The sequence below is a fragment of the Dermacentor silvarum genome, chromosome 1, assembly GCF_013339745.2.
Source record: "Dermacentor silvarum isolate Dsil-2018 chromosome 1, BIME_Dsil_1.4, whole genome shotgun sequence".
Lineage (NCBI taxonomy): Eukaryota > Metazoa > Arthropoda > Arachnida > Ixodida > Ixodidae > Dermacentor > Dermacentor silvarum.
In genome coordinates, this window is record NC_051154.1 from 287139111 (window position 1) to 287152002 (window position 12892).

Here is a 12892-nt window from a genome sequence, read left to right on the forward strand (position 1 = left end):
TCCCCGTAACAATATCTACGATAAGTCGTGATTACAGATGAAATTCGACAGTTGTACCTGTACGAAGTTTGATTAAATTTTTGAGGGTGATAAGATACTGAAACTGCAACGCTATGTAGGGTATCTCTGGACGCAGATTAAGGAAATTAAGCAAGTAAGGAAGAGATAATTGACCATTTCAGCACCCAACAAACCAAAGCGATCCTCGCATTAGACATGAAAGGCGCGCTTGTTAACGTAGCTCCCGACCTCATACTCACCAACCTAACGGCAACTACGATTATACAATTACGATTATACAATTACGTCCGGTCGTTTCTGAAAGATCGCACTGCAGAAATAAGTATAGGAAATATACGTTCGGACTCCATCTCTCTTGCGGGAAAAGGCACGCCACAAGGGTCAGTGCTTTCACTCGTGCTACTTAACATAGCTCTATGAGCAGACTACCTCAGCTACTAGATGATATATACCGGGAATTAGGCATGCGCTTTATGTTGGTGATATCTGGGCTTAGATACAGGACGCATTACAAGCACTACCATATTGCACTACTGTTAATATGCACGAGCATATAACCGCAGCTCAAAATTCAGAACTGCTTAGAGTAAAAAAAAAACTGCAACGGAAACTACCACCTGATGTCACGGTGACTATCGAGGGTGAACCTGTACATAAGGTAAACAAATTAAGGTTACTGGGAATCCACGCCAAGCCAACACGAAGGCGACATATATACCCTGCAAATCATTAGGCAGTTCACATGATCCGAAGGGTCACCAACCACCGCCACGGCCTAAAAGAATCGGACGTCTTGTGCATCATACAAGTTTTAATCGTAAGCTGTATTACCTATACGCACTTTACCACCGACTCACCCAAAAACAAAGCAGCTAGACATCCTCATACGCACAGCGGTGAAAACGGCGACAGGCATTCCCATCTACACCTCAACAGTCAGACTATATTAGAGCTTGGTTTGCACAACACCATTGCCGAATTAATCGAAGCTCAGAAAGTCAGTGAGATCGAACGACTGAAACCTACATCGACTGGAAGGCGTACTCAGACAATTACAAAACCCAACGTCAGAGTTTGCCCCAGGCGAGCCCCTGTCAATCGCACCAAACATCAGAAAAACATTACAGTGGCCCCCATACATCGGAATATGCACCCCGAACACCATAAAGGCAGGCGCGCTGCACGTGCAGTGGCACTGCACCGCGCATACGGCAACGACCTCAACACCTATACAGACGCTGCGTGCTGCCCCGACATTACAGCTAAAGTGGTAGTGGTGGCTGACTGGAGGGGCTAAGCAATATTATCAGCCACCTTACGCACCGACAACTGCACGGAAGCGGAAGAATGTGCAATAGTACTCGCCATCAGCGCTCAACCCCCCGATAAGATAATATATATATCCTTACAGATTTCCAGCAAGTATGTCGAAACTACGTAGAAGGGAGGACACAAGAACCAACATATCCCACTAGCTCACCTTGTCTGGACACCTGGGCATCCGTCTCTCCCTGGCAATGAACACGTTCATGCGACAGCCCGAGGTCTCACTCTTCGGGCTCCGGTGGCAGGCCAATCCAACCCAGACAAGGTGGAAACGATACCACTTACATACACGCATATACCGCACTATAACACCACAGACTATCCCGTAGAACGTTCCCTCCACCACACGTGAAACTAAACCGTGCAGATGTAGCCACTTGGGGCTAGCTCCAAACTAATACCTTCCCCTGCCTTGCTCTCCGCCACACTTTTTACCCTTCCCAGTACCCTGACAATTGTCATTTCTGTGGAGGACACACAAACCTCTACCATACTACGTGGGAATGCTCCAAACCACCCGGTCTACCTAGAATACCCAACGCCTCCCCATCCCGGTGGGAAGCTGCTCTTTCCGGCACAGCCTTGGACGACCAGTGATACCTGATTAAACGGGCCAGCCAGATAGCCGCAGCAAACGAGGCCCTGGACTGAGGGCTCTACGGACTTCAATATAAAACAACAAAATACTACTACTACTACTACTACTGACATGATCAGTAGTAGTAGTAGTCCTGCACATTTACTAACAAAAGTAACTACTCTGTTTTAAGTCTGTCATCTTGTACGTATGTATTCATATTACTAATAATCTCACAAGGCAAATGCACATCATCAATTTCATGACTAATGTTGATAACCGGACACTTGGCTTTTTTTGTTGAAATTTTTCTTGGGATCCTGCTTCCCTTAAACTTGTACTGTATAAAATGCTTGCAAGATGAGAAATGGAATTTGCTTCATCAATATGGGATATACCTTCAAAAAACACTACTCTCATATTTACTTGAACTCATACAAAAGCAACCTGTACATTATAATGTAGCTGCTTATTCCCGTACAGCAAGCTACGCAGCAATTAAATCTTGCCTTAATTAGCTAGACTTGTCAACAACAAAAAACTTACCCGTTTATTTCACGAATGCTGAATTGCAACTTGATCCGTTTTTAGTACCTCTTTGTGTCTCATTGAGAATGAACCACCACCTCAAGGTACAGGTGCCCAATTGCCACATCAATCCTTAGTATTCCTGTCCTAGACAACATTCATATATATATATATATATATATATATATATATATAGTAACTGGATTTTTCAATGGGCCAAGCGTATTTAGGAAAATCAGAAGCACAACTTCGCGGTTATCTTAGGTTTATTATTTTCCCAACAGTTTCGGTCGGTGGACCGACCTTTTTCAAGGGAGCGCCCTTGAAAAAGGTCGGTCCACCGACCCTTGGGAAACTTTTGGGAAAATAATAAACCTAAGATAACCGCGAAGTTGTGCTTCTGATTTTCCTATATATATATATATATATATATATATATATATATATATATATATATATAGTGAACTTGGCCGCAGGCGCTCGCAAGGCGGGCGCTGGAAGACGACGAAGCAGAGAATATAGAACAGCCAACAATGTATTGTACCTAGAAACACATTTACCTTCTCTTTTGTGCAGATTTCGGTTATTAACGGTCCAAACATTCTTAAAGATTTATGAATTCCCTATAGAATTACAAATCGTTTTCATTTCCCAGCCTGCAATATTTTTTTCAATCTTCCTGGCCCCGGTTCCACACTCCTCGGGTCGTTTTCGTGCAGGCACTAGTTGGTCCCTTAGATGTACGATTACGTGAGATCCCCCCCCCCCAATTTGCAGTGAGAGAGAGAACTTCCAAATTATTTTCGACGATGTATATCCAAACAATACAAAACTCCTTTGCTGCAATATATTAAATGGGTTATTAGAAAATCACTTATCGGGGTTAAAAATAAAAGCCGTCATAGCGACAGATGCCTCGCAATCAGAAGAACAATCTAGAATTAGAATTTTCTCTTCCGCTTTTGACTGGTCGTTCTCCTTAAGACTTCCAGACTACATACCAGTATTTCTAGCTGAGTTTCTGGCGATTACATTGGCTCTACGAAAAGTGCACTCATCAATCTCGGAAGTTGTAATAGTAACGGATTTTTCGTCATTATGTTCAGCTCTCACTGCATATAGTGGCTCACAAGTTTTGCGTACATTCCAATGTGTTATTCCTTCTAACTTAAAACTAATTAGATTGGTATGGGTGCCTGGTCACAAAGGATTAGTTATCAATGAATTAGCTGACAGCTTAGCGAGAGCTGCTCTTAGTGATCCAATCCTTCCGATTCTTCCTGTATCAGCTTACATAACCGCGGCTAGGTTCAGAAGACTGCTGGACTGCAAGACTCCTGGAACCTGCCATTAACAAATCTAACTGATTATCTACACCTCCTATTTCCTTGGAACAAAAAATTCTGCCATAATAGAAAACTTGAAGTCCTCTTTACCAAATTCAGATGTCGCATTCCTACATTAAACGTTTATCTGCATCAATCTGGTCTGGCGCCCTCCTCCTTGTGCTCATACTGTGGTGAAGACGAAACAATAGAACATTTCTACCTGTCATGCCGCCGTTTTTCCTCATTAAGAAAACACGCTTTAGAAGAAAAATTTTAAAGTGCTGGATTGAATATTGCGATACCCAATATTCTATCTTTTGGTGCCTCTTCTCTCGGACATTGTCATATAGGGATGTTGGTGCAGCTGTTGTGGGGTATATAATTGAATCAGGACGATTTCCTTGCTAAATTCTTAAATTTTATATGAATAAATTTCTTTAGTCATTCAAAATTTTCAAAACTAATCCTTATTAGACTCCGATAATTGTTTTCCTTCAATCACCCGATTCTTGGCCAATACACCATAGTGGGTACGAGCCACTCCCGAAGGCAAGCAAGCAAGCAAGCAGAATAGCCTGCCCAGGATCGAGTGGTGTCTCTGTGTCTGTTCCTTTCAATGGCGCAGTCGACAAAAGCCCAGTCTTAAGGCGCTCAAGCACCGTACTGCGGAGGCCTTGCGTCCTCCTGCATCTCGCCGTCCTGGGTCCTTCCGGTGAGGGAACGCCGTCAACGCTTCCATTCTCATGGATGCGGCGCCTGGGACTACCTCGACCTCCGATCCGGTAAGGCATGCTGTCCACGCTGCCTCAGACATGGATCCTCGCCGTCGTAGCTTCCTCCTGCGGCCCGGGAACACCGTCCACGCTTCCCATGCTCTGGACCACTGCCCCATGACATCATCGCCATCTCAGCCAGCTTGGGATGCCATTCACGCTCCCCTGGCCATGCTTCTGGCTGCAGTGAGTACCGCGGCCGCCACCGGTCCTGGCTCAACGGATGCCGTTCACGCTCCCTTTGCCACTAGTCCGGCGGGCCCGAGTACTGCAGCCACTGCCGCCGCCTTAGGGTGCGCGGATTCCACCCCTGGCTCAACGGACGGCTCAGCCGGCAGCTTGACGGACGTCCTGCGAGCCATCTCGCTGCTGTCGCAGCAGCTACATCGTTTCGACCACATCCGGTTTCGCGCTAGCAGCCTTACCATCACCGGCTGCCTAGGAACTACCGGAGTTCCACGGATTTCCGAATGACCCTATTCTGTGGGTACAAGCAGCCAACGCGCTCGGGGCACGCCATGCTTGGCCAGACAACACGATATGGCTGGTTGCTGCGGGGCGACTTCGTGGTGGTGCCAAGGCGTGGAACAACTACGAAGGCATCAAGCAGGGGTCCTGGCTTGAATGTAGTGCAGCTCTGATAGCTGCTTTCGGCCAGCGTCCTTATGCCTGCGCGTCCCCTACATCCCCGAGCATCAGCTGCGGCTCGTCGTCGTCGAAGATCACGACCGAGAACCAATGGCTCAGCAACAGCGGCAGCGAGTCCAGACCTCAGCCACCACCGCATCAGTCACAGGCTTCCGGTTCAAGCAACTCCACGTCGGCGTCCTTCGCCATCCATAGCGAATCCGGCAGCATGGCCTACAAGACAGCGGATGATACTGCATACGCTGCTGCGTCGGAACCAGAAGCGTGCGGTGACGACGCGGGAAATGCGCAGTACTGCGACCCTTGGGACACGGACCCATCCGTCGTGGATCTGCGACTGCTGAGGGCTGAGGAGCAGCACAACAAAAGCCCCACTCCGGCACACGCCACCCCTGCCGCAAAGGGGGCGCCGTCCACCCACGAGATAGCCCGCCAGCGGCGCATCTACGAGACGGCGTTAGACTTACATGTCAAGCGGCGAGATCCCGACCAGGGCATGGACCGAAGGGCCAAGAGTCCTGTGGTTATCGTCCCAGGGCTGCAGCGGTAGCCGCATGCAGGCCCCCTCTGCCCGGTACCGTGGTCGTCCTCGTCTTCGGAAGTTTCACTTGTACCGGGTCGCAGGGAAGGCATCGCGGGATAGCCTTCATTGCGGGATGCCTGTTGCCCGGGGCCACCACCACATCAGGGGAACAGTGGCAGCACTTTGGTGTCTTCTAGTGTTCAGCAGCAACCAACCCCAACACCTCGTGGTTCCAGCGACAGTGAATGTGTAAGTCCTTCAGTTCCGATTCCTGCTACAGGAGATCATGGTTTGGCGTTCGGGCAGGCGTCGGCGGCCATTGACCAGAGCCATCCATTACCGCAGTCGCCTATTTCCGAGGACCACCCTGATGAACCTGTCGACGCTGTCGCTGTTAAACATATCATCCACGCAGGTGTCGGGGTGCTCCCTTCGGAGTCAGTGCAGAGCCCAGGGCATAGTGACCACCGCAACGAAGCACCGCTTCAAAATGGCTCCGACTATGCCCTCCGGTCATGCAGAGCATCACCATCCTTGGACAGCCTCTTCAACTCTTCCTGTGACAGTACTCGGAAACCTGAGGAGAGGCGGGGAGGGCTTGTAACAGTCGCACCACTCATAGTGATCAACGAAGCACCCTTTGAGGGAATCTCCTCGGCTTCGGCTGAGACAGCGCTGAGCGGCGGGATGGTCGTTGGTGAGACCTGCGACCAGCGCTCAACAGCCAGTGCCGCCCGCCAGAGAAGCTGGCTGCACGCTGGACGGCTCACAGATGACGACTGCAATTATTGGACGGGTTGCGTGATTCCAGGCGCGCCGGAAACGTGCAGCGTGGCCGAGTGTAAAGACGAATTGAACTTGGCCGCGGGCGCTCGCAAGGCGGGCGCCGGAATACGACGAAGCAGAGAATATAGAACAGCCGGCCCAGGAACGGGTGCTGTCTATGTGTCTGTTCCTTTACCATATATATATATATATATATATATATATATATATATATATATATATATACGTGTCACTTGGCAACCGTTCTGTAACTCTAATGGTCCACCGGTTATCTGCCCTATGCTCAATAAGACGGAAAATTCGGCAAATTGATGAAGCTTCATGGTAGCTACAGCGTGACGGGTGCGCACAAAAGGAATCTAAGGGGACACAATACATCACTGACTGACAGCTGAAGTTTATCGGACGAAAACAACCAATATATAAAACACGCATCACATGACCCCCCTTCCCCCCCCCCCCCCCGCCATACGAAGATACACTATCAAAAACAACCTTCATATCACAGAATGCGCATGTTTTGAAGTTCACAAACGTGTCACGACTGATTCACCAACGTAACAAACAAATTACTAAGGTACGAGGTTTACTCAGTGGCTTTACCGAACATCTAACAATGCAACCTCGCTGTTTGATGGCTGGCCAACATGATGGGTGGCCAACCAGATTGATGGGTGGCCAACATGTAGTGAGCCTTTCATTCTAATGTGATAAGCCCCCACTAATTCACGTACATGAGAACTTTCCACGGTGTCTGAACAGCACAACACTAATTTCAAAAACTAGATGACACCCCCAGTCACGACAATGCATAGAGAGGTGCCCTTTAAAGAACTATGGTGCTCCATTAGTCAAATGTTCAAGCATCTTCCACTCTGACCGATATAATGTAGGCCGCAAGAAAAAAAAAAGAATCGAATAAACAACATTTTGTGTGCAAGGGACAAACTGCATGTCATGTTTCTCTTTGCAGGCACCCCTGTTCAAATACTCCTTGTGAAGAACATGCTTGTTTACTGCTTCACATATTCCTTTCAGCTTATTCTTGCACGAAAACTCATTCCAGACCCGGAACTAACGAGCCACCTTCTTCAGCCTGTGCGAGAAGGAATGAACGTAGGGGATAATGACAACTCTGTTTTACTCTTGCTCCTTAGGATACTTCCGCCGTGGGGTCCTATGCAGGATGGAGCCACGTTTGGCGAAACTCGGGATCTTCACGAGCTCTGGCGACGCCCCAAGATGAAAGAACTAATGGTAACAAGACAAAGTTTGTGCGTCGGCACGCCTCCAGTTTCATTGGTTTATTAAGGTTCTGGGTGGCTGTCATCGCTTGGGCGTTGCCATATGGGTGGTCGACGAACTGGGGCTCACGTGGTCATACCGCCGGTGCATGCTCGTGCCTTCATTCACTTGTCTGTCGTTCCACCCAGTGCATTACAGGGACAAACAAGTTACAAAATAAATGCATTTAGTACAATAATATTAGTCACATTAACGTGGGTTATAAGCATTTTAAAGTTGACAGGATGTACACTGAATGTGTATTAGACAAATTTGTAGTTTAACACCTTTCACCCGCACCCAAATCCCAGAAGGATTTGGGTGCGAGCTGGTTGGTACGGATCATTCATATTTAAAACAGTGCCAAAAAACACGGACAAGAGAGTACACGGGACAGCGCTTGTCCCGTGTACTCTCTTGTCCGTGTTTTTTGGCGCTGTTTTAAATGCGGATAATTTGCCAGCCACGCTGTCTCCGCACACCAGTGCCTTCGCCTAACTCTTCACACAGCCAGTGCAATGACGTTGTGGAAAGGCAAAAATGACGCTGAAACTCTACATCGGTCATGTAGGTGAACGAGTCCAGACGGACATATTGACGCTTGCTGCCGCTGGATGCGACAACACAGGCTGCTGCTGTCACCGCCATGTTCCCGAGTTCAACTCGAGGGGGTGTTGGCGATGTACGAGTTTCGCACGAGTTCGCCTGTCAATCAAAGCCAAAGGTCACGCCCTGCGCCTGGAATGTAACTCTTGTGCGCACACGCACCACGGTTGGGCCACACCCAACTTATTTTTCGACAACAGCGACGCGGTGCTGAACTGAGAGGCCATCAACAATCTTGACCGCCGAATAAAACACACACAACGCGCTGTCATCAGTGATGTACTGGGGCGGAATCTTATAACGGTTCCGAAAGCGAGGCGGCTCGCTTGCCCTCACCTGAGTGGTCAGAATTGTGGTTGCGTCAGCGGCCGTCAGATACAGAGGGGCGGTACAGCAAATTTTGAACACTTCACGCATCTGTCAATCATTTTCAAAGCGAACCCGTCGTCGGCCATGACTGGAACCGGCGAAGAGGTAGTCCGCTTTGGGTTCCGTTGCTGTGGCTTGGCTGTTTACTTGCGACCCTGGCCGCGCGCGTGGGCCGTGCCTCCTCGGAGACTCGCGGGCGGTGCACGCGCGCGCGCGCGTTGATTTTCTCTAAAGTACGACTACATACACATGAAAACATGGGGGCGCCCCTCATATTTTTCCTCGGGTTGCTCTCCCGGACCCGTAAACGACTGGAGGTGCTAGACGCGTTTTCAGAGCTGACAGATGAGTTTCGGCGTCATTATGGTCCGTCAAAGTGAACCATCCGATGGCTGTGCGACGACATCACAGAGTATTCATTCATTCATGCTTTATTATTAGAACACAAAATATACAATCTGAGTATTTCGTCAGCCCGCCAAAGCAATGATGCTTTTGAGCGGGACAGAGCAGTGCTTTGGCCTGAATTACACAGTTTTGTGCTTCAAACAAAGGAAACAATAGGAAACAATAGGCACAACAGGAACATAAAAAAGAATTATAAATATAGGCACACATTTTGTTTATGTACCAATAACCCGAAGTCCGCGAAAGCATCGATGCTTTTATGCGGACCACTGTATAGTTTCTCTCAGCAAGGCATACATAGTACATGTTTTCTTTCGCTTTTCCCAATTCCTCCTTTTACGTTATCCTCCATCACTCGAATAATTTCCAATTGTTGTTCTTGCACAGGCAATGACGTAAGCAATTACATATTTCAGCTAAAAAATATTGTGTGTACAGCACGACCCTCCGTTCCATCATATGTAGTAGTGAAATGTTTTGAAACAAAAACAGAGACGATAAATAAACACAAAGAACACAATATCCTAGTCAGATTTATACAATAATTTGTGAAATGTCATTGCAAGAACTTCCATCACATAGTTTTCTCTTATTATTCCCAGTCGTTTGCCAGAACCATGTGGTGTATGTTATTTTATTATTTTCTTGAGTGACGATACGTTGGTGACTCCTGGTATTTTGTTTAAGTATAACGGTACGTAAAATGCCCTCGTTTATTTACCATAGTTCGTGAGCGCTTTAGCCCGAACGAATGTCCCAATCTTGCGCAAATCCCAAGTTTTTACATTTTTTTGTTTTAAATGTTTCATCAAAATAATGCTTCGTAAGTACTACTGAAAAAAAAAGTTGTTTAATATCAACTTTTTCGTTCAGTAGTACTTACGAAGAACCAACTGTCAAAATTTCCGCACCACTGATAGTGATGTGGCTATTTCTTTTGATACGAGTGGTTACAATTTTCAACGCGTGGATTACCGCCTGGCGACGAACAGTTAAACAAATGGTAATATTATATTGCCTACTGTACAATAAAGGAGTGTGTCAACACGCGACGATGCTTGAAAACTTTCAGGACAATATTTAAATAATAGTTCATATTTATTGAGCAAGAAGAAACATTCCGCAATTCCTCGATTAACTCGTCATATGATCACGTACACTTCAGAGGCGGCACGCTCTCGTTTATTGGTCGCGTCAACCTCGTCTTCCACTTCCAGCTTGTGAGTGGCCTATTTAGTGACGTAAGCGGCGAAGCAAACCAGTTATATTCGGAACCGTTATAAGATTCCGCCCCTGAGCACCCCTATCAAAGACAAAGTGTCGACTTTCTCTGGCTTATGCATAAATCTTATTAGAGTGTGATGGCACCACAACACGCTTCATTGTCTGCATTGTGGTGACGTAGCGCACGGCAAATAATTATCGGCACGTCACTTTAGCTGCTTGCAAGGCGTCGATGCGCAGTGGTGGACGACGATGCTGAGCAGTACGAAGTGTTTTCCAACGACAGCGTATGGTAGATGTGGTTTGAGATGGCTGCTCTGTCATCGGTGATCTATCGGAGCCGCAGTGTCCCAAACTCGTTGTGCGTCGGGAATCGCTCGATTTACTCGACCCAGTGCAATGGCATTTCTTCTTCACAAGCACTGCACACTAAACAGTTGCAACACCTTCCTGCGCTCGAAGTCTAATTTCCTAACTGCACACAAGAGCCCTCACCCGCCAAAATGCCATTGATGCGCTGTCGTTACGATATCGATCTGCGATCACTGTTAGCTCAGCAGCAGAGGCAATCGGCAAGCACATCGGAGTGCACAAGAGAGAGAGAAGTTTAATGATGCGAAATGCCGAGAGGTCGGCCTGAGGTAAATTTCTCTAGCCAGCTACTTGGCGTTGGGGGAAGGGGAAGAAGGAAAGAAAGAAGGAAGAAAGAAGTGCATGATGGCTGACGATGACGAGAGAAGGAGGATGTAAAACATATGGCAAGCAATTTCGCATGCTCAAAGCCTGTAGTCCAGGCCCGTACTTTTTAAAAAGTTCAGTAACGTCTGGATGGCCTTGAAACTCGATTGAGTGTCTGGCCAAGGGCCTAAAATAACGTCCTCCGACAACGGTGGGCTATCGAGACGCGTAAGGTCATTCTTCAACCTTTGACGCTCTTCCACGTACTTAGGGCAGTCACAAAGCACATGACCTATAGTCTCATTTATATGGCACAACTCACAGTCTGGAGACTCGGTGCGTCGCATGAGGTGCACGTATCCGCGCGTAAACACTGCCCCCAGCCTTAGTCTATGCAGAAGACTGGCACAGCTGCGTTGAATTTTCGGTGGTAGCCTAAATTTTATGGTCGAGTCAAATCTCTGTAGTCGTCTGTGTCGATTATCCGGATTGCCCCAGTGCTTTTCTGTTGATTTTCGGATGACACTGGAGAGGAGGCAGTTGGCGTCCGCTCTTGAAAAAGGAATTGCAACCATTGACTCCGATTCTTCAAGTGCTTTCTTCGCTTCGGCATCGGCCAGTTCGTTGCCGTGTATCCCACAGTGACTGGGAATCCACTGAAATAGAATGTGGTGGCCGTTTTTTGCGCTAAAGTGTGTAGCTCGGCAGTTTGAAGAGCCAACGCTCTCTTTCAACACCACTCTAAGTAGTTGCAGAGCCGATTTTGCGTCGCTGAAGACTGTCCATACTTGAGGAGGCTGTCGCGAAATATATTAAACGGCCTGTCTGATTTCCACTAGTTCCGTAGATGTTGTAGTCGTCTTGTTACACAGACGAAACCGTCGAATGACTTGATGCGCAGGGACGACGAAAGCCGCGCCAGACGCATACGAACAACACACTCAATTTCTGCGTTTATGTTCAAGGAGGCACCTTCACTGGGCCATAGATGACAAGCGATGAATTGTGCCGCTGGGCAGCACGCTCTTCTTCGCAATGCATCGCGGAGGCTTCGTGCACGCAGATAAACTGGTACAATTTCACTGTGCTGCGTCAGTACGGACCCCTAGATTACCGCACAGCCATTTTTCAGGGACAGCCGTTGCTCCCGTCTCTACGGCTAGAGTGTCGTTGTTAGTTGGTAAAGCGACGGCCTTAATGGCCTCAGTAAACCGCCTGCAGTGAAAAACCATGCCACAGCACTGCGTTGCCATTCCCCTAATATGCAGGAAATGAACAGATCATTGTCATGGCTGACTTTATCGAGAATAGCACTGCAGCGCCCCTGGCGACTGCTGGTCGTATGAACTACCTCGTGCGTGCGAGCCTCTAAAATTTATCCGCTTGTAAGCCTTCGCCTCAATGTCGCCACTCACAGCAAAAAGTGCAAAATTTAATTAACTCGATCTCCGTTTGTCATCATAAGTTTATAGCATTCATAACGAAAAACAGACACTTTAAGAAATAAAATGTCTGTTATTTTATTTGCTGTATTTCAATGTACCCGATTGAGGGAAAGTGTAGGTGCATGAATGCAGCACCTGTTCGCATTCGACGGAGGATAGAAAGATAATGCCTCAAAGAGGAGGCACGCCGTTGACGCGGCCGAGAAAGGCGTGGCAAGCGTCTCACGGCAAGTTTGCAGATAGACAGCGGGATAGTGACGGTATTGCTAAATTGCAATAATAGGCTGACAACAATATGCGGCACTGGCGCGTTTCGTTGCGCATTCGTTGCTTGACATGCGGAAGCTCTGTGCCGCGCAGGCTGCGAT